The 20,021-nt window shown below is 38.1% G+C and overlaps 1 protein-coding gene across 2 annotated transcripts in view; it reads left to right on the plus strand.

Moving 5' to 3' along the window:
• Positions 1-20,021, plus strand: part of adarb1b (adenosine deaminase RNA specific B1b) — a 208,794-nt gene that overhangs the window by 78,663 nt on the left and 110,110 nt on the right. For both annotated transcript variants that reach the window (XM_022680190.2, XM_049485296.1), the window contains exon 3: positions 8,915-8,971. The gene's annotated coding sequence lies outside the window, so the exon portion shown is untranslated. The remainder of the gene's footprint in view (positions 1-8,914; positions 8,972-20,021) is intronic.

The following is a 20,021-nucleotide window of genomic DNA, read 5'->3' on the forward strand; positions in this document are numbered from 1 at the left end:
GTGTTATTGCAAAGTTTAACCAGAGAAATTGGTCTCTGCACAGTGTTCCCTTATCTGAACTGTTTAAGGCTGACTTGCTGTGCTGAGGTTTGCTGTGAGTTCTTGCTGTGAGTATCTGATATTCTACAGCCTGAGAAAACACTCCTAATGTTTGGATCATGTGCACTAAATTGGCACGTTCCATAATGTAGCAGGATTTTTTCTGTTGTGAGCCTTCAGAACCAGAAACAGGAATCACACGTCCTGAAACATTAGGAAAACCTATAAATTTAGAAACCTTTCTGGAAAATGAGCTAAAAAAAAGTCCTGGAAAAGTTAGTCTGTGCAATATAAATATATAACTCTCTAATATTAGACCTATTTTAACATGTGGGATGAGTGTAAAGTGTATATGGTAGGGGTGTGCCATATCGTATCGTACACGATAATATCGCCAACATTTTTTAATACCGTGAACGATATTATACCCTGAAATATCGCTTTCTATTATATATCTACTAGAGACAGATTATATCTGTCCAGCATCATACTTTAATCTTGGTTATATGAAGACATATGGAGTTTTATTAATATTATTAGTATCATGACATTCTGGATCATTGACTGCTGTTACAAATCTGGTAAAATTCTTGTATTTTTTAATATCTCAGTTAAGGGTGTGCCTTATCATGCCTCATTGTATGCAATAATATATATCTATATATTTGTATATTTAGTTGCAGTAGTGTATTCTTGAGATTTTTGTTTTTAAATCAGTGTTTTGTCATATCGCCAAGAATATCATTCTCGCGAAAATACCATAAAATATCGTGATATTATTTTAGGGCCTTATCGCCCACCTCTAGTATATGGTATGATATGAGTTAGGAGGAATAGTGGAATTGCAGCAGTATATGGTATACCAGGGAATGAAAATTAAGGGTTGTCCTATTGTGTCCATATGCCTAATAAAGTTATAAAAAAAATAAAATAAAAAAAAGACTCACAAAAAGAGAATCCTTTCAGTCTGCTGCTATTTCCAAAAAAACAATCAAACATCTAGTTACAGTAATAATGATAAAAAGAAGAATATAATTTTATTTATGCTTTAGAAGTGCCTTTCAGGATACTCAAGCACACTTTACAATACAAAATAGAACAATATAAAAAATATTATAGCAAAAATGCAAACTGAAATAAAAACCATGGAAGAGTTTTAAAAAGGAATGAACAAACAAAAAAAGTAATCAGCAGAAATGAAAATAATAAAAAAATAGTAATTAGCTGGAAATAAAATAGTTCAGAAGCAAACTTCTGTTAATAGTAGGAGTGTAATCATCCCATCATTAATCACAATGCAGATTTATTGGTGTCAGTTCTACACAATTTAACAACCAATAATTATCACTGCAGGTTTAGTGTGTTTATTTGATTAGCACCAGTAATGAAGCAGAAATTGTAGTAAGTTTAATTGAAGTTTGGGGGGGGGGGGGGGGGGGGTGGAGTCTTAGGGAGTTAAGAGCACCTGTGTTTAAATGAAAATATTGATATTTGACACCATGTATTGATAATGTATCACAAACAAAAATAATACAATATATATTTTGTCCCACCCCTGATCAATAAATTGAGCTCTTCCACCAAATAACCAAACATGAATCAATAACATGAAGATGAATGAATCAGTGTCTTCCTTTTGAGGTAAAATGTATTATTTTTACTAAAAATACATTTTATTTAATGTTTCTTCATGTAGATATCTAAATAAGATGTTTAAATAAAGCATCTTTACATTTTTATGTAAAAAAGGTTGTTTGTATTTGAAAAGAAAAGAAAAAAAAACAATGACTGATTTCTTTGATATGAGAATAATTGCTGATAATTGGTTATTTGTTGATAGGGCTTGATATGTTTCAAACTTTTGTCTAGCCAATTTTTTCGTTTAGTCGTTACTTTAAAAGTTAACGTATAATAATCGAAAGAAAAACAAAAGGAAAGAGGAAGAATAGTGACATACTGTATAATATAAAACTGTAAAAACTAGATTTTTCTTTTTAAATCACATCAGAAAAATCGTATAACGTTGTTAAAATGTGTGGTATAAAATGTGTGAACCTTGAGAATGGTACAGTGAAGTTTTCTACAGCAGCTCTTATTAGTCTAAATATATTTATATAATTCAAATGATCAATACACAAATGCGGCTTGATAATATAAATGCCACAGATGAAGGAGTGTAGGTCTGTGTTTCTCCTCTGCTTTTGAAGAAGGGAAGCTCAGGTGGTAGAGGAGGAAGAGCTGCTTGGTTTGTGCTCAGTGGCTCGTGAGTGCAGCTGTGTGCTGAATGCCCTGCGCTGTAGAATGGGGTTAATGTATGTGGCGCACGCTTATAGCGTGTGCATGTGTGTGTGAACAGGACGAGGGCAGCCAGCTGTCTGTCAGAACGGGATGAGGCTGATGAGGCTGATGATGGTGAGAGAGGGTCTGTCTGCCTCTGTCTTTATGCTCTGAGCATCCAGAGGCCAGTAGAGCTCGTCCTGCCTCCAGCCTCCTGCTGCTGCTGCTGGAACTGTGAATACTGTAATACTACTGTATACAGCTCTACTGTACTCAGCCATGTGGGAATTGTGGTCTCATGCAGATATCCCATTTTTATTTACATATCTGCTGATATTGATACAGATAATTAATGTAATTTACAGCTTGTGTATGTTAAAAAGTAAAAAATTGGGCTGTATTTTTGTCTATTTATTGATAAAAAGAGACAAAAATAATTGTTGATAAGGCTTTATATGTTTCAAGCTTTAAATATAGCAAAACTTTTGTTTAATAAAAAAAAAATCCTGTTGTTAATGTATAATAATGCAAAGAACAACAACAAGGGAAGAGAGAGAATAATGAAAAACTGTATAATATAGAACTGTAAAAACCTGATTTTTCTGACACATTTTAAAAACTGAAAAATGTAAATCAGTAAAATGTATGTATTAGTATTAGATGTATTAGTAGTTTCCTTGCATCTGCAAGAAAACTGAACATGAATTAAAGTCGCACTTAAAATTCCTTTAAATTTCCCAAAGCACCTTATGTATAAATTTTACCAGTTATGTATTAAGGGGCAGTAAAGCTACTCCGCTAAAGTACAGCGTTATACATGAGTTTCAGTTTAGTTCTCCAGCACCGAGACTGGAGCAGCATTAGTATTAGTCACTTACCGGGCTAAGCGCTAGCTCTTTCGCAGTCCAGAGGTGAGTATTAACAGCCTGCTGCTAACCCTGGCTAGCACTGCTGGAGCAGCATTAGCATTAGCCACTAACCACGCTAAGCGTTATTTCTTTTGCCGTTCATAGGTAAGTAAATCGTCCTGTAATCTGCGTGTTTTCCGTGTTAAATCAAGCTATGTGTGACGAACCGCTAATTATTATCACCCTGGCATTTCAAAACACTCAGTTCCTCAGTTAGCTGCTAATGCTAATGTAGCTGCACCAAGTGAAAATCTGCAAATCTAAGCTAACTGTAAATAAATGGAAGCGCTTTACTCAGCCAAATAAACAGTTTTCAGGAGAGAAATCTGTGCAGTTTAACATTTAGTGCTTGTATGACTTTAAAATAAAATGTTTTTTTAAGAGTTACAGTTTTGCTTACTAAGTTTAGCTTAGCTTTACTGAATTAGCTGAATTAGAAGGAAAAAATGGCGATATTCCAGTGCGCCCTATGTATGAAAATAGACCAGAAAATAGACGTTTATTGATAGTGCGCCTTATAATTAATCCAGTGACTATAAGATGATACGACAGGTTATACTAGTTTCAGATTTATTTGGGATTTAGAGAGGGACAAATATTTGTTGTATGCTCTGACCTTTTCAGCAATGACAGCATGTGACAGAGAAAACATCACATCTTAGAGAGCGTTTGTTCACCTGAAGGATAAACTTGTAGGGCCCTATTTTAGCGATCTATAATGAATAATGAGAGGTAAGAGCTCCATCTATTCACTCAGAGAGAGCAAGGCTGATTGTGCTCTCTCAGGGTTCCGGCAGCAGCTGATGGCAAGCTGCATGACCGGGATTCAAACCAGCAATCTTCCGATCTTTGTGGCAGCAAGACCATTTGGCGCCCTGGTATATCATTTATTTTGATTCATTTTAATAAAAAAATCTTAGGCAAAGTGTTGCCTGTGGTTCAGTTGTTTGACTTTCAGCAGTAGTTGGAGGGTTTTTACTGTTTTAATGTTCATCAATCGGTCATCAGCTCTTCTCTTGTTGGCATTATCGTTAATCCCAACCGACTCTTCACGACCCGTCTAACTGCTGGCCTCATAAGTCTTTGATTAGCTGAAGGAAGTGTGTTCTGTTTGGGTTGGTGGTGAAACCTGCAGGAAACTGGAACTCCAGGATCTAAGGCAGATGGCCTCTGGCTTGCTGGTGGTTGGGTATTGTATTATACATCAAAGCCCCCGGCCACGCCTTCCCACCGCCACCAGCCTGTAACGCCCTCCACGTCGTCTGTCGGTTCCACATGGGTCTACCTGCGCTCTGTGTATTAAACAGCTTTTCTCAGCTCATGAGCTTGCTCATCTTCCACGCTGAGGAATTTTCACATATCTAGACTGAACCTTATTTCAACAAGTCATTTCAGATCATTTGTATTTCTCTGAGTTATTTGATTGAAAACGTGCAGCTGTGTTATTTCTCAGAAAAGCATCGAGAGAGCGGAGAGTCAATAACTCACTGAGCCGAAGTTCTCCACCACCTGACGAGACTTCTGATCAGCTGTGCTCTATTTAACACGGCTGGCCTTAGGATTTCTGTCTGAATGCAGCTTTAAAAATGATATACAACAATGTTCTGAGATGTGTGCATATGTTTTTCTAGTATTTAAAGAACTTCCTTATTTTTTTGTACGTCTGACTTAACAACTGAAACAAGTTTTACTACTATTTATTATTTTCCGATATGTTGAAATAGGAGCAAACACCATTTAGAGCTATCAAAAGGAAAAATTCATTTTTAAGGAAGTTATATAAGTTATATAAGTTGTATAAAATCAATATAAAAACAATGTGATGATGTGATATAAAAACTACTGTATGTAAAGATGTACAATATTGATTATCCTATTTTTAAAAAATTGCAATAAAACAGTAATTTGATTAACCAAATTAATTTGATTAACCTCCCAGCACTAGAACAAGCCAACAAGTTGTTTGTATAGAAAGAAGTTGGTTACGGACAGCTGACGCTTAACAGAGTACAGTCATAGAAAAGATTCATGTTGTATGAAGGTCCTATTATCGTATTTTGCGGACTATAAGGCACACTTAAAATCCTTTAATTTTCCCAAAAATCGACAGTGCTCCTTATAATATAATATTAGGTGCGCCTTATGTATGAATTGTACCAGTCAGGTATTATATCAGGAGTAGTAAAGCCACTCTGCTGAGGTACAGCTTCATAAGGGAAAGTTTTCAGTGAAGTTTCTCCAGGGACAGTAGAATTAGCATTAGCCTCAAATTGCAGCGCTAGCTCTTTTGCTGTTCAGAGGTGATTATATCGGACTGTAGTCTGCGTGCTTGCTGTGTTTAAACAAGCTACATCTGAAAAACCACTAGCTAATAGCATCCTGGGTTACTGAAACACTCAGGGTTCCTCAGTCTAGCAATATCGGTTGGCATTTACGCCTCGCTAGCGCAGCCTTAGTGCTGGAGAAACATGGTGACACCCTTGCTCACTTCGATGTAGGCATCCTTACTAGTGTCGCTTAATGTGCTTTATTGTAGCATAGTATATTTTGTAAAAAAAAAACTCAGTGTACAGGGGTTAGACCATGAAACTGAAACACCTGTCATTTTAGTGTGGGAGGTTTCATGGCTAAATTGGAGCAGCCTGGTGGCCAATCTTCATTAATTGCACATTGCACCTGTAAGAGCATTGTGTGAAGGTTCAGTTAGCAGGGTAAGAGCACAGTTTTGCTCAAAATACTGCAATGTACATAACATTATGGGTGACATACCAGAGTTCAAAAGAGGACAAATTGTTGGTGCACGTATTGCTGGCGCATCTGTGACCAAGACAGCAAGTCTTTGTGATGTATCAAGAGCCACGGTATCCAGGGTAATGTCAACATACCACCAAGAAGGACAACCACATCCAACAGGATTAACTGTGGACGCAAGAGGAAGCTGTCTGAAAGGGATGTTCGGGTGCTAACCCAGATTGTATCCAAAAAAACATAACACCACGGCTGCTCAAATCACGGCAGAATTCAATGCGCAGCTCTCCTGTTTCCACCAGAACTGTCCGTCACCACATAAATTATTGTGGTCTAAAACCAGGTGTTTTAGTTTCATTGTCCAAACCCTGTAGGTTGTGTTTACAGATTTTTGAACATAAGTAGTATTTAAGATGCTCATTTCATAAGCAGATATTTATTCCACTTGTGTTTGTTTGTTAGTGTGTGTATGAAGAGAGGATTGTGCTATTTTTCCTCACCTGCTTTGAACTTTTCTCCATGCTCCAGCTGCTTGATTCATGCAGATTAGCCGCAGACGCACTCTTTTTGCGGCGTGCAGAATCGCCACGGTTCACGCCTGTTTGTTTGTAATCAGAAACGTGTGTTTATTTATGCCGAATTCCTGTTCCTCCTCCTGTCCCTAAACACCACACTGCTGGACTGATTGCATCACAGCATACAGCAATCAGATTACACATAGGAGGCAGCATAATTACAGCTTTTACTGATTAATATGGCTGATGTAATGATAGAGAGAGAGAGGGAGGGAGCGCTGGCTTCTTACACCTGCAGCCTATATGAATTCTGCACTCTGGATGCATGTGAGCGTGAGCTCAGTGCTGGTGTTTAAAGTTTTATGAGTGTTGTACACTGGTTTATTGCTGCTGCAGAGCAGACATGCTGTAGCTGTTCGCCTTTCCCCATTAGCAAAGCTAATTATAGTCAGTCGAGAAAAAAGCAGGGATTTAATTTAGTTGCGGCAGTGTGAGGATCTGGTGCAGGAATGTAAAAGCTTGTATTATCAGCCTGTACAGTTGTTCTATATTTTGGGGTCTGTTTTACATTGTACAGTCAGAATATTATGACCACTTATTTGTTTCTGCACTCAGTGGTCTTTTTTTTTAGCTCCACTCAGCATTTACTTCTTTGTAGTGCTGGGCGATATGGGAAGAATCATATATCACGATATGGAATTTTTCATATCATGATAACGATATATATCATGATATACCACAATTGAGTATGCTTTCAGTTATTCTTTGAAAAATATGACAAAATAATATCATTGCTTACTTTTTTCCAACTTTATTTTAAAGTGACATTAAACCAAACTTTCACAAATGAGAGTTACTACCTTTTAGTGCAGCAATATATATGTATCAAATGAAAACAAATGAGGTAGATGCAGTAGCTAATTTTTTTCAAAAGTATACAGGTATTTAAATTAAGTTATCAAAATAAACTCAATAAACAAGTGTCTGTCAAATAACGTAAAGCAGCATTATGTCGCAAAACCACATTATGAAGCTTTTTTTTGCGAATATTACTTTATTATCACTTATATAAACCGAGTTTATGCAAAGTGACCACACCAATACATTTCACCGTAGCCTACTTTATATATTTGCATGAATAATTGATGAAATTACTGTAGAAACGATATTTATTATTTATTTAACGACGTTATTTATTGTCATATCGCACAGCACTACTTCTTTGTACTTTTAGAATTATTGAAAGGTGTAAAACTAGCGTAAATCTAACACATAATTTCAGAAAAAGAACATCATACTGAATGTAAAACATGGTGGTGGTAGTGTGATGGTCTGGGGCTGCTTTGCTGCTTCAGGACCTGGACAACTTGCTGTAGTAAATGGAACCAGGAATTCTGCTGTTTACCAGACAACCCTGAATGAGAATATAGAATAGAATAGAATGGTTTTATTGTCACTGAAAAAACAATGTTAAGAGCAATGTTAAAACAGTGAAATGCAGTTTAGCGTTCTCTCTAAGGCAGCAATTACAATAATAAACTTAATAAAAAAAAAAACATATATATATTACCACCATTGACAATTCAAGACAATATATTAATACTGAATTAAATATTAAATGTGCAATAAATAATAATATTTAAAGTGGCGGGTGCAAAGGGGTGAGGGTAGGGGGAGTTCCCTGAGATTCTCCATCAAAATGAATAATTGTATTTTGCTTCTCTGGATATCCATCAGAATGGGGAAAGTTTAATAGCTTTTACAGCCTGAGGAAAAAAGCTGTGTTTCAGTCTCTTCTTCCTTGTTTTCAATTGTCTGAATCTCCGGCTATCAGTTTGTGACCTCAAGCTCAGGTGTACTTGGGTTCTGCAGCAGGACACTGACAAATCCAAAGCACACAAACAAGTCCACCTCTGATTGGCTTAAAAAAACACTAAATGAAGGTTTTAGAGTGTCCTAGTCAATGTCTGATTGAGATGCTGTGATCTTAAACAGGAGGTTCATGATGCTGGAAAACTCTCCAAAGTGACTGAATTAAAACAATTCTGTAAAGAAGAGTGGGACAAAATTCCTCCACAGAGATGGGAAAGACTCGTTGCCAGTTATCAGCTTGATTGCAGTTCTTGCAGCCAAGGGTGGCACAACCAAGTTATTAGATTTAAGGGGCAAACACTTTTTTACACAGGGCTAGATTGATTATAGATTTTTTTTTCCTTTAATAAATAAAATAATAATAAAAAAGCTTTTTATATTTACTCAAGCTATCTTTGTCTGATATTAAAGTTTGTTTGATAACCAGAAAAATATCAGTATGACAAAAAAAAGCAAAAACAAAAGAAATACTTTTTTCAAAAAAGTTCTAAAACACTTTCAAGGTCATCCTGTCAGTAATTTGAATTAATTAATTTTTCTTTCTTTTTTTTTCAGGTAGTCTGATTACGGGAACACCTCCTGACACTCTTTGAAGGAGCTACAGTTTCTCAGGTAGGGTTAACTTCAGATTTTCTTGTTTGCCATGCAAAAAAAGTGTGATAGAAACAGCTGTTCTTGTTTGCGCTGAGCGTGAACACATAACATGCTTTAGGGGAGGGTGCTGTTCTCCACACTGAACAGAAAGACATTCACATTAGACTTTCCATTGACGCACCAGTACATACACTGTGAAGTGCTCTGTAAGCTGGTGTGGGTGACGTTAAACATGGCTCCAGTTCTATATATATATATATATATATATATATATATATATATATATATATATATATATATATATATATATAAATATATATAATATCTTTTTTTCCTGAGCTGATACCAAACATTAGTAGCCAGTGAAACAAACAAACAAAAAAACAACAGTATATTGAGACAGTATTGACTGGCAGTACAGTTTGTTCGTAGTGTGAAGTTAAGAAGTTAAGTATAAGAAAATACATTCCTGCAAACATTCTTGGAATTGTAGTTAAATGGTCAGAATTCAGGGCTCCATGTGTTCCATTGTTCTAAAGCGCTGCGACTATGATTGGGAGATAACTAATCTGTTAGAATCCAGGTTATGCTACTTGCCATTAGCTGCCACAGCTAATGCATGAGAGAGCACAAATGGCCTTGTTCTCTCTGGGTGGGTAGATGGTGCTCTTTCCTCTCACCACTCCTAGGGTGATGTCGATGAGCACAAGGTGTCTGTGAGCTGATGTATCGGAACCGAGTCGCTGCGCTTTCCTTCGAGTGCAATGCTTTATCATCAGCAGCAGTGTGAAAAGAGGTGGAGTCTGACTTCACATGTGTTAAAGGAGGCATGTGCTAGTCTTCACCTTCCTTGTGTTGTGGCATCACTAGTAATGGGGGATATACACATAAATTGCGAGAATTAAATTGGGAGAAAATAGGGGAAAATTAGAAATACATTTAAATAAAATAATTTTTTGAGCCCAATTCAAGCTATAATAGTATTGTAGCTTGAATTTAAATTGCAACAAAACCATTCCCTTGTTTTACTGATTATTTTCATTCTGCTTTTGAAAAGACTGGTTCATTACCATGTGTTAGTTTATATACAGCTCTGGAAAAAAATAAGAGACCACTTAATAATGATGTTTTTCCTTGATTTTACCAAATTGGAAACCTCTGGAATATAATCAAGAGGAAGCTGGATGATCACAAGCCATCAAACCAAGCTGAACTGCTTGAATTTTTGCACCAGGAGTGGCATAAAGTTATCCAAAAGCAGTGTGTAAGACTGGTGGACGAGAACAGGCCAAGATTCATGAAAACTGTGATTAAAAAACAGGGTTATTCCACCAAATATTGATTTCTGAACTCATAAAACTTTATGAATATGCATATTGCGTTATTTGAGGTCTGAAAGCTCTGCATCTTTTTTTTTTCAAATAAATGCTCTAAATGGCAATATTTTTATTTGGAATTTAGGAGAACTGTTGTCGATAGTTTATAGAATAAAACAACAATGTTCATTTTACTCAAACTTATACCTATAAATAGCAAAATCAGAGAAACTGATTCACAAACTGAGGTGATCTCTTAATTTTTTTCCGGAGCTGTGTGTGATATGTTTAGATGATTGGTTTTAAAGTACACTGATGTGGTGAATTGCTCTTTTCATTCTGAGCTTATACTGCAGTACTGCAGTCATCAGGCAGCAGGAGCATATACCCCAGTGTAGCGTCTCTCTCTCTCTGTGGGGTCAGATGGCGGGGGGGCAGTGAGGGTCAGATTGATGACTCTGGGGCTGTGGTGTCTGTGGGTGATGCGTCTGGGTGTGAAGCGATAGTTTCCATCACTGCGGCTGCATCCTCTGCAAGTCACTCATATCGACCGGTGCTGGTGTGGGTGTGTGTGAAACACACGGATCCTCTACAATATGTTCACAGATAGCAGACAAAGCAACACCCACCCTCACTTAATCACTTATTTAACACACACAATTAATTAAATGATCTGCTCTCTTTTTTAACTGACCTGTTGTCTGAAAGCACATGCAGGAAATATTGCTGAACCGTTATTCATGTTAGCAAATGTTAACCAAAAACAAGTATGCCTCTTGCTATAGTAGAGCTGCATCTGTACCTTTAGCTATTAGGGCTGATACTGACTAATAACAATTTTACTAGTCGACTAATCTACAGATTAATAGTTCAATTTGTTGATTAATTACAATAATTTTTTTGTCATGCTCTCTATTTGTAAATCCTACGGGTGAGGACAGCTAAACATTTAGACCTCAAGACCAATTTTGCAGTACATTTTAATAGTTTGACGTACCCATACGTCAGTTAAAGCTCCACTAGGTAGGATTGAGATTTTGTGCTCGTGGGCTCCCCCTACAGTTGCAGAGTGTAATAAATGTTTCAGCCGGATTAGTTTCTCTTTCTCGTTTTCTGGCTTTCACAGACATATTCTGTCTCTTTCCAGCTTCTGCCAGAGTGTCTGTATGTTAGTTTGTAAAGAATGAACCAGTAGTCCTTGTAGAACTGTTAGAACTAAAGGTCGGAAAGCAGGTCGCAGTTCTCGCGAGCGTTGGTCGCGGCCGCCTCGGAAAACTTAGAGTCTGGTTTGAGCTCAGAGGAACCTGGCACAGACACGAGAGCACCGCTATTCCTCCTATTACACCTCCTATTACACCTGAGTATATCATTATCAATTCACTTTTAAAGTGAAGTCTTATAAAGTGGTAAAAGCATGTGCAGTAAAAAAAGAAAACACTGGGCAAATCCTTTATCTGCCAGGCAGTACTTTTAGGATTTGCACCTCATTTTACCCACATAACACTTTAAAACAGCCAAATAGAGCAGCAGCAGGGACACCGGAGCCCACAGTACATTATACTGCATTTATAATGTCTCATCATCAGTTCATCATTCTGTCCATCCATTCATCCTCTCCATCCCCACATCTATCCCACCTCAGCTCTCTCTCTGTCATTTATTGGAGGGTCATGAAGCAGAGGAGAGGAGAGGACCTCCAAAGTGTTCAACATCTCAGTCATCAGCTCATAAGAATGCACACTCTCTGTCTCTCTCTTTCTCTTTCTCTGTCTCTTTGTCTGTTTCTGTTTCTTTTCTCTGTCTATTGGTCTGTCTTTCTGTCTCTCTGTTTCTGTCTTTGTCCATCTTTTAATCCATCTGTCTTTGTCTCAGTTTGTTTCTGTCTTTGACTGTCTGACAGAATGTCTGTCTGTCTGTCTGTCTGTCTCTCTGTTTCTGTCTTTGTTTCTGTTTCTGTCTGCCTGTTGAACTCTCCGACTTTTGCATTTGTCTGTTTCTCTTTTTGATTCACATTGTTTTTTTCTCTGTCTGTCTCTTTGTCTCTGTCTCTGTTTCTGTATTTCTATCTGTCTGTTGGTCTCTATATTTCTGTCTGTGAGTTTTTTGTTTCTGTCTTCATTTCTGTTTCTGTCTGCTTGTCGATCTCTCTCACTTTTGTCTTAGTCTGTTTCTCTCTTCATCTCACTTTGTTTTTGTCTCTGTCTGTCTCTTTGTCTCTGTTTCTGTCTGTTTGTGAATTGTTTGTTTTTGTCTTTTTCTGTTTCTGTCCGTTGTTGATCTCTCTCACTTTTGTCTTTCTTTCCGTTTCTGTCTTTCTCACTTTGTTTTTTCTTTATCTGTCTCTTTGTCTCTGTTTCTGTCTGTCTATCTGGTTTCACTGTCTGTCTTTCTGTACGTTTTTTGTTTCTGTCTTTGTCTCTGTCTTTGTCTCTCTCCATCTCTTTTTCTGACTCTCTCTGTCACAGTCTCTCTGTCTTTATATCTGTCTGTCTGTCTCTTTGTCTCTGATTCTCTGTGTGTTGCTGTCTGTTTTCTGTCTGTCTTTGTCCATGCCTCTCTCTCTCTCAATCTCTCTCTCTGTCTCTCTCTCTCTGTGTCTCTCTCTCTCTCTCTCTCTCTCTCTGTGTCTCTCTCTCTGTGTGTGTGTCTCTCTCTCTCTCTCTCTCTCTACAGTAATAGTTTTTGACTCCTGCCTGCTGTACCTCGTGGTAGCTAAAGTTTATAATCTCCTCAGAAGACAAAGGATCAATAGTGTGGGATTTGTTTAGTTGTTGCTCAGCTGAGCACATGTTTATGCAGGTCTGAATGAACTCCTCTCTGCTGTAGTTCTCTGTAGGTCTTGTAGGGCTTGCTGCATGGTCCCGGTGTTGACGCAGTGTTTGGTGGGGAATGTTCTGCCGCTCTGCGTGTCAGGAGGATTTCTGTTTCTTTAGGGGATTTGTAGCACTTTGATGCTTGAGACTTACTTCAAATACACTTTCTCATACTGAGCAGCATTAGCAGCCTGGCGGGGAGGCATCGGTTTTGGTGAAAAATGCACCAAATTTTTTTTTGCTTGTTTTTGGTCTGATACAAAAACAGACAGCAATGACCAATACGTTATCATTTTCATTTTGTTCTACTTTAAAGCGATAATCCATGAGTTTGGGGGGATTTAGAGATCCTTTTGTTGAGAATGGGTAATTGCACAGAGACAGTGGAAGGATCCATTTTTTAAAAGTGTGTTTTAGTGCTGTCTCCTTTTGTTTGTTTTGTTTTCAAACACCAGAGGCACAAGAATGATCAAGCTAAGGTTGCTAAATTAAGCCGCCATACTGGTAATACACTTATATTGTACTACACTGTAACACAGGTACATTTGCAATACATAAGCCACAGCAACGATAGCCTGGCTTTTTTTGTGTTTAAAAACTCCAGCAGCACTGCTGTCTGATCCACTTTTACTAGCAACTACAGCTCTGGAAACAAAAAAAAGAGACCACTTAAAAAATATTTTAACTTTGATTTTACCAAATTTAAAACTTCAGGAGTAATATAATTAAGAGAAAGATGGATGATCACATAAAGTTATCCAAAAGCAGTGTGTAAGACTGGTGGAGGAGAACGTGCCAAGATGCATGAAAACTGTGATTAGAAACCAGGATTATTCCACCAAATATTGATTTCTGAACTCTTAAAACTTTATGAATATGAACTTGTTTTCTTTGCATTATTTGAGGTCGAAAAGCTCTGCATCTTTTTTTTTTTTTGTTATTTCAGCCATTTCATCATTGCATTTACTGCGAGTAAATGCTCTAAATTACAATATTTTTATTTGGAATTTTAAAATCAGAGAAACTGATTTAGAAATTAAAGTGGTCTCTTTCTTTTTTGTCCAGATTTTTTTATATGGACAAGGAGGTGGTGGTCATTATATTCTGAGTGGTCTATGGCATTGATGTTATCCAATGTGCTTTTTTTTTTTTTTTTCAATCTTCTTCCGTAAATATAAATGTGAAAGGACAGAAATGCTCATCACTAGCTACCACTCACCAGTAAAAACAGGGCACTAATTTACTGGATGTAATTATTAGCTCTAATTCCAGTATCGAGCTGATAATAAAACAACATTCAGGCTGAGGCTTTAACAGTCTCCTGCACAGCGTAGCTGCTCTGCTCAGCAGGAACAGCGGGTCAGATTCTGCTCTCTGAGACTTCTGTCATCCTAATTCACTTCACAGCCAGATTATCCGAAACCCGGCACACGCTTCTGCGGCTACCACTTGTCTTCTTTCACTAATCAGTGGTGATAATAGTGTATTTATATTTCTGCATCAGCTGTAATTGGTCGCTTTGATGGAACGCGGCATTAAGTTGCCTAAATGCGCCTCCTTGTTTACTGTGCAGCTGAAGTGCTGAGCAGGATTCTTTACAGAAGGAATCATTAGGGCTGCATAATTAATAGCTCTTTAACTGAAGTTGTGGCCTGCGATTTTTTAATTACCAGGCTCTGCTCTTAAAGAATTTCATTTTGTAGTAGAGTTTTGAGCAAGCGAAAAAAAAAAATGTTCTCATCTAAATGATCACTTAGTCTCTGTTGCACCGTATTTGCTATAGCAGAAAGCCGTAATATTCCCAATACTTTAGTGGTTTATAATTGCATCCTGTTAATTACTCTACATATTTTATATTTTAATATCTGCAGCAAATTGCCAAGTGTGCGTAAAGAGGGAACATGAAGGTACTCTCAATTTGTTTGTGCTCCTCGTCTCCCTCCCAGCTGGGAGGTGTGAGAGCGCCAGAGCTGTGCCACATGTGTGCCCGGTTTTCCTGTTTGGATCATCAAGTTTTTATAGCAGAAACATGGCATTTTGAAGACCTTGATGTTTTCACATTTAGTCAGTATGCTAACATTTAATTATCCTTTTTATGTGAGGAAAAAGGGCGTTTTACGTTCTTTTCTCAGCAAATACAGACTTTCTGACAGGAAAAAGAGAGAGAGAGCGAGTGCAAGAGCGAGGGAGGGGAAAACACAAGCCAGCGAGACGCTGCACTGCTTTTTCATCAGGAGTCAAACTCCAGCATTAGAGAGAGACATCAATAGCAGCGCTACACGGCTAAGTGTTTTTTAGAGAAAATATGGTGTCTTAGTGAGGAAATGCCTACTTCTGTTCCTGGAAAGCCTTAGATTGGATCAGTTGTGATTTAGATAAGATCTGTTTGCTTTCATTTCTTGCGATTTGATGAGCTGAGTCAAATGTTCACTAGCTGAACCAGAAGAATCAGGTAGGAAATTGTTGTTGATCTTCCTTCATTAAATCAGTACTTTCGGTTCAATCAGTTGTCCTTCTGAATAATCAATAGGCTGGATAGTACAGGGCTTCTGTAATGTTCTGTGCATTGTCTCTCAGGATGAAATGTTTCCTTACTGAGCAAAGCCATGTGCTCTTGAGAGGGGTATCTGGTTATTGCTGTTTAAAAAAAAAAAAAAATTTAGTTTGCTTCCTCAATGAGGTGTGCCAAGTTTTACAGATTCTAGTGTTGATACTAGTAAGACATTGCAACCAATAATGAAAACTTGTAAGCTTATATTACAGTGAATACGAGCAATTGAATTGTTAGGATGTTTTCTATATCTACAATAGTACAGATATACAGGTCTCTTATTCTATCCAGTTAAAAAAAACATTATTGACATACTACTGTCATTTACTTTTGTATCTGTAAAAATCATAGTTCTGCAATTCCTGTTCTAATTATTTAAAATATGTTAATAGTGTAGTGCCACTGGAAAAGAATTCTGATTATTGGCTTTTATTATGTATTTATTCTTTGTAAATTTGTCGAATGTGTTCAGTTATTTTTTTTCACTTGAAAAACTTTATTACTTTTAATAATAACTTTATTATTTTTCAGAGTTATTACTTTTTTGTCAAACACTGTATAGTTTGAGCTCTAGTGTAAACAGAGATGCTTGATCAGTACGGCTGAATCTCTTCAGCCTCAATCTCTCCACCCTCGTGAGGCTTTTTATTAATATTCATAAACAGAAGCATGATTACAGTTGTAGTTATAAACTGCCCAGAGTCAGTGGATCTTCCCGCAGGCCAGAGAGTCGACTCTATGTCTGTTTAGTCTCTTATTTAGTGCAAATATGGGAATATTTAGGGGCTGTTTAAGCGTGGGCCTGTCTGGAATCACTCTCCTGCTGGGACACTTTTGAGCTCCCGTCTCAGACGGAGTTGATGTTTCCCAGGAAGCTGCTGTTAAGCCCAGGCTCTGGTCAGGCAACGCTGCACATGTGGGTCAGCGCTCTGTGAGCTGTGTGAGCTGTGTGAGCAGAGAGTGGGCACACTGGTGTGTCTGTGTGGGGTGATGCAGGCTGTGCTGGAGTCTGGCAGGGCTGTGCTGCTCTTCATAGAACAGATGGGGATTAAGTGAAGACCATTTGGAGGCTCGTGAGGATCGGATGAAACGCACAGCTCTTTCCCTTCTTTTTTTTTTTTTTTTTCTCAGTTTTCTGGCCGGCTGGACTGTTAGCCTCTGGTTTGGTTCATATAAGGTACAGCGGGTAGCTTTTATATGAAGTAAATGCTAAGGGCTTTATTCAGAATGTATTCTGACTTACAGCAGTAGTAAAAAAGCCTTTACTATTATCGTATTTTTCACACTATAAGGTGCACTTAATTTCCCAAAAATCATCAGTCAGATTGTAAGGAGCAGTAAAACCACTCGGCTATCCGCCCTAAGCACTAGCTCTTTTGCCGTTCAGATGTGAGTATTATTAGCCTGTAGCCTGCTGCTAACCCCGACTAGCACTGCTGGAGCAGTGTTAGCATTACCTGCTAACCGCGCTAAGCACTAGCTCTTTCGCAGTTTAGATGTGAGTATTATCAGCCTGTATCCTGCTGCTAGCCCTGAATAGCACCTCTGGAGCAGCATTAGCATTACCCGCTAACCGCAGTAAGCACTAGCTCTTTCACATGTTCAGAGGTGAGTGTTATCAGACTGTAGTCTGCGCGTTTACTGTGTTAAAATAAGCTACGTGGGATGAACTGCTAGCTAATATTGCCCTGGCTTACCGGGACACTCATGGTTTCCTCACTGTATTGCTGTCGGGTGGTGTTTACTTTCGCCAACCCCTAGTGGTTAGCCATTAATGCTAATGCTGCTGCACCCAGCCTTAGTGGAAATCTGAAAGTCTAAGCTTACTGCAGACAAACCAGGTCTCCCTGAAGCTGCGGGAGTCTCCCGCATTTCGGTAGAGGCTCCCTGATGCCCGCGAGTCACATATAATCTCCCGGAAATCAGAACGAGCCCCCAAATGCGCACACAGGCGACAGGCTTTTTTTCTCTAATCACGTGTGGGAAGGAGAGAGAGGAAACAGAGGTGGTAAGGTAACCTCCCTGAAATCAACTTTTGCAACTTGGGATGTCTGTTACTGTAAATAAATAGAAGCACTTTACTCACCCAAATAAACAGTTGTCAGGAGAGAAATCTGTGTAGATTTACATCCAATGGTCATTTAAATGTATTTTTTTTTAAAGAATTACAGTTTTGTTTACTTAGCTTAGCTTTACTTAAATTTGTTAGCTATCCCCTGTGCGCCTTATAATTCGGTGTGCTTTATAGTGCGAAAAATATTGTAATTTTGAGTATTTTTAGAGTATTTCCATTGGTCCATTCATCATAAAACTTTGGTTCGATGTTTAAAACAACTGACAGATTGTTAAGGCTGTATGTCTTGAATAATTTAATATGATTGTAGATGACGTAGGCACTGCCACATCTTCTCAGACTCTTCTCATGTATTGTCTCGGGCTTTTACTGCTCTACTGTGCTCTGTATAATGCTGTTATAAGCCAAGCTTAATCCCACTTTCTGCACCACATGTAATAAAAACAAACACAGGACCACATCTTGCTTTAGATACCTCTGAATGTGTTACTGACCCACAGGGCCAAGTAGAAATAGCAGGTTTTAATTATTAAAGTTAGTGTAAGGGTGAGCTAAGGTCAGCTTTAACTTTTTCCAGGTCGTAATGAATGCAATTATAAGGGAAGGATTGTGTTCCGTTCCTGCCTGGACTGGCGTTCTCTGGAGACGGCTAAGTATGGGCCAGTGGTTTTGAAGTAGTGGCTCTGCTGAGCCATCGAATAGAAACTTGCTTCACGGCTGCTTCAGTAAGTGATACTCAGGGTTATGGAGAGGCCCTTGGAAAGCTGGGGAGTGTTAGTGTGGAGCCAGCAGACACAGGAGGCCACAAAGCGCTTTTTTCTCCCTCGCAGGCGGAGAAGGCGGAGAAGGCAGTGCAAGGAAAGCACTTTCACACTCTTCTGCAGAGTCATGCCTCTCGCTCTCACTGGGAGAGCTCACACTCAGCCCCGCTCAGCGCTTCTGCTGGGTCAAACCCGGCCCGCTGGGGGCGCCAGGTGATAACTAGATTGGGCCGGACGATATGGTTTAAAAATGATATCATGATGTTTAAAGTCATGGTATCACTCGATTGAAAAATGTATCCGATTAATCACAACACAATTTGTCCTTTTCCTTCTGCTTCAGACCAGTTTTAAGGCTATGATGGGTGTTTAAATTCAAATAAAATAATCTGTTTTAGATTGTCAAAATAGCATTATATTTATACTAGTACTGTCAGTCGGGGATTTTTTATTAAATTAGAATCTTGAATGTGCTGAGTAAAAGTTTAACATAGAGCTTTAGCATGGAACAAGTGCAAGCTTTAATGTTCAGTCTTCAATGTCTTTGAAGAGAGAGGGAAAGAGAGAGATTTTAGTGTAAATAAAAAGAAATTGGGTCCAAACTTGATTTCCAGGGTTATCAAATGTGTTAATCAAATCAGAAATAATGTATCAGTAGCAACAGATTGTAAAAAAAATACGTTTTAACCCCTTTAACATGTACGTTGATACAAAACCCTTTTTTCTGCAGTAAAATAACTTATTTATATTCTGAAATTTGATGGCTTTGAAATCTCCCACAGGACACTTGAAGAAGCTGCCTGTTCACTCTCTACTACAATTAATAATTACAGATCAGTAAGAGGAATCAACCCAAATTCTGCATGTTTGAAAATAGAAACAAAAACTAGACAAACAAAACAAAACTAAAGGTTTGGAGGACATGCACGGTTTGATTTGTATTCAGGAAAATATTGATTTTAAATGAAGTTCAGGAAAGAGCAATGTTTTTCATTTTATTCATTATATTTTGACATCAAAATATATCAAAGATGAAAGCTCTTTTTATGTAATGCTTGAATAGAAATCCTCAAGATTTAGGGATGTAATTTCAGCCAGACCATTGACAAAAACCCTGGCCTGTTAAAAGGTTAAATACTTTCCCATACTGGCTACATGACTTTTATTCAGCACTTACTGCATTTAATCCATTTAAACTGGACTCATACACTCTCTGTAATTAAGTCACTGTTTGTAAGCAATGATAATATCCTCAATATGCATCAAAAATTATTGCCATTCTGATGAGAAATATACAGTATTACAGTATGATAACATATCTTTGCGTTGTCCAGCTCTGTTACTAGACTCACTCACTCACTTCCTTCCTCCCAGCATCGCTCAACATAATAGCTGTCAAAAGGAAAACAACAGCGGACAGTTCTATACACAGCTACGCACAGAGTTCGCCATAAACAGGGTCTGCGTAATTGGGTACTTTACGTAACACTCCAAAAATGCCGACTTAAATAGCAGGGATCAGTGGGGCGGGAGGGCCCGAGCATGTCAAATCA

This window comes from Astyanax mexicanus, chromosome 11 (genome assembly GCF_023375975.1).
Source record: "Astyanax mexicanus isolate ESR-SI-001 chromosome 11, AstMex3_surface, whole genome shotgun sequence".
Classification (NCBI taxonomy): domain Eukaryota; kingdom Metazoa; phylum Chordata; class Actinopteri; order Characiformes; family Acestrorhamphidae; genus Astyanax; species Astyanax mexicanus.